Source organism: Adiantum capillus-veneris, chromosome 17 (genome assembly GCF_014529385.1).
Source record: "Adiantum capillus-veneris isolate H3 chromosome 17, ASM1452938v2, whole genome shotgun sequence".
NCBI lineage: Eukaryota > Viridiplantae > Streptophyta > Polypodiopsida > Polypodiales > Pteridaceae > Adiantum > Adiantum capillus-veneris.
Window position 1 is genome coordinate 133,592,622 of NC_140947.1, and position 3,305 is coordinate 133,595,926.

The following is a 3,305-nucleotide window of genomic DNA, read 5'->3' on the forward strand; positions in this document are numbered from 1 at the left end:
GCCGCTTTTGGGTAGACAAGTCCTCATAGAAATCAGCCACCGGCCAAAGACCACGGATCACCGGCCACCGGACGGCCATTTTTCGATTGTCTTCCTGCCGTCGGCCTAGATATTTCAACAAAAAGGAATATTCTGATGAAAGGCCCAAAAAATTGCCCATGAATTTGCTCCGTAACATCCACGATCACAAATAGAGATCTCATCAGCATGCAAAGCTAGAATCCACCAAATATATGTGCAACCATTGGCTTCTCCTCATACGGGGGCCTTACAAACTGTGTAGCATATATTGTGGTGGAAAAACTGAGAGAGGTGGGCATTGCAAGTATACCAAGACCCCCCCTCAATGAACACCCGAAGATGCTCTATGTTGGCCGTGTGCCAACTCCAAGATGTTGAAGTAGCTAGTCTTTCCCTAGAGCTTTGGTGAAGATATCTGCACAATTATCTTCAGTAGGACAATACTCTAGCTCCACCATTTCATCCTCAATTAGCTCTCGAACATAATGATATTGAACCTCAATATGCTTTGTGCGTGCATGGAAGACGGGGTTCGTGGCAATCGCCATGCAACTCTGGTTGTCGCATTGAAGTGTTGTTGCTGAATGAAGAGAAATGCCTAAGTCCGTGAGGACTCGCCTTAGCCAAACTGCTTCACAAGCTGAAAAACAAGCAGCTTTATACTCTGCTTCCTTTGAAGAAAGAGCGACGGTTGGCTGCTTCTTGCTGATCCAAGAAAACACTCCGGAACCAAGTGAGAAACAAAATCCAGAAACCGACTTTCTAGAGTCACAATCTCCTACCCAATTAGAGTCACAATACCCACTAAGAGTATTTGTGCCAATGCCATAGGCAATTCCATGGCCCAAAGTACCTTTGATGTACTTAATAACTTGCATACCTGCCTTCCAGTGAGATTCTCTTGGTTGGTTGGAAAACCTGCTTAAAACACCTACTGCAAAAAAGTATCCGGCTTAGTGTTGCACAAGAAAATTAAGCTTCCCACAAGTTTCCTGTACTTTTTAATGTCGACTAAGGGAGAAGAATCTTCCATGGAGAGTTTTGTATTTACCTCCATTGGAGTGCTCACAGATTTGCATTCCATCATGCCAAAAATTGCCCCTGAATTTGCTCCGTACCATCCACGATCACAAATAGAGATATCATCAGCGTGTAAAGCTGGAATCCACCAAATATATGTGCACCATTGGCTTCTCCTCATATGGGGTCCTTACAAACTGTGCATCATATATTGTGGTGGAAAAACTGAGAGAGGTGGGCATTGCAAGTATACCAACAAAAACAAGACTTATGCCATCAATCTCCAGTAGAACATAGTTCCTGATACAGATAGATGCACATGATTGTGTCAAGGGCAAAATCACTGGCAGATATCCTTCAAATGAAAATCCAAAAATGTCAAAAACATTGATAAAAACAAGGAAGGATATTTAAGCAAAGCCAAACAAACAGGACAAGGAGCTAACCATGACAACCATTGAGCGAAAAAAGAAATATCAAGAGTTGAAAAAAGCTCTAAAGGAGATATATACAACCAAAATGGAAACCAAGAAGAGGATGGTAAACATGTAATGAGTGTTCCATGCCATTATAAAAAATATATTCTCCAAGACCAAAAAATTATAGTAGAACAACCTGTTAGAGACCTACGAAAACAAGGCGAGTCCTACGAAGGGCCTGAAAACGCAAAAAAGATAGATTTGGCTGAACCAAGAAAAGAGCATAAGCCTGCCTACATTGCAAATGACCTAACAGAAGAAGAAGAAGAGCTTTTACTAAGCTTACTAAAATAATACAGAGATATCTTCGCTTGGTCTTACAAGAATCTCAAGGGTGTTGATCCAGAAATCTATCAACATACCATACCCATGAGAGATGATGTAAACCAAGTAGACAAAGGCCATACATATACAATGAAACATTTTTCAGAAAGATCAAAGAAAATATTAAGAAACTAAAGGAAGCCGAATTCATTTATGAAATTGAACACATAGATTGGGTGTTTCCAATTGTGGTAGTACCCAAGAAGAATGGAAAATTACGAGTGTGTGTCAACCTCAAGAAAGTGAATGCAACTACCAATAGAGACAACTTTCCTCTATCACTGAGCATGTATTAGAACGAGTTGCAAGAAAAGAAGCTTACAGGTTCTTAGATGGGTTTTTGAGATACAATCAACTTTTGGTTGACCCAAAAGATCAGCATAAAACTTCTTTTGCAACAGAATGAGGTATTTTTGCCTATTGCATTATGCCCTTTGGGTTAACTAATGCTCCTGCCACATTTCAAAGATTGATGAGTCATGCTTTTAAGGAATATCTAAGGAAATTCTTGGAAGTATATATGGATGATCTATGCATACATTCATCAATCCGGGTTGATCATTTTGAACACCTCAAGAAGGTATTCGAAAAATCTAAACTTTATAGGATTTGCTTAAATCCTGAAAAGTGCACATTCATGGGTAGAGAAGGAAAAATTCTTGGACATATAGTGTCTAAAAATGGCATAGCTACTGATATGGATAAAATTCATGTATTGTTGATTTGCCTATACCAACAACAGTCAAGGGGGTTCAAGCCTTCATTAGACATTGTGGATATTACAGACGGTTCATTTATATGTACGCTATAATTGTAAAACCCATTTATAGCTTGATTACACACTTTTAATGGACTGATGAGTGTGAAGAATCCTTCATGAAGCTTAAGCAAGATCTCACCTTAGCTCCAATATTGAAAGCACTAGATTGGAATAAGATATTCCACATGCATGTAGATGCTTCCAATTTTGCCATAGGGTGTATACTAGCTCAACCAGGAGACGAAAAAATTGATTTTCCTATTTCTTATGCTAGCCAACATTTGAACATGGCAGAAAAGAATTATACCACCACTGAAAGGGAAGAATTAGGAATGATATATGCCATAAAAAAGTATAGACGTTACCTATTAGCAAACAAAATTGTGTTCTTTGTGGACCACCAAGCCTTATTGTACTTGGTCAACAAGACATGCAGCACGGGAAGAATAGTGAGATGGTTTATCATTCTTCCAGAATTTGATTTCACTGTAGTTGTAAAAAAGGGTACTACTCATCAAAGAGCTGCTCATCTATTTAGGATTTCTCTAAGACAACCTCCTAAAGAAGTAGACAAGGATCTACCACATGCATATCTGTTCTGTGTGGAAATGATACCTCAATGGTCGGAAAATATGGTATCATTGATGATCATAGCTCAAGTGGATTTGTAAATACCACTTCCTATTATAATCGGATTAATT

At 38.9% G+C, this 3,305-nt stretch overlaps 1 pseudogene; it reads right to left on the reverse strand.

The window, feature by feature from the left end:
- Positions 1 to 415: 415 nt before the first annotated feature.
- On the reverse strand, positions 416 to 1,108 carry LOC147438122 (secreted RxLR effector protein 161 pseudogene; annotated as a pseudogene).
- Between the last annotated feature and the right edge of the window lie 2,197 nt (positions 1,109 to 3,305).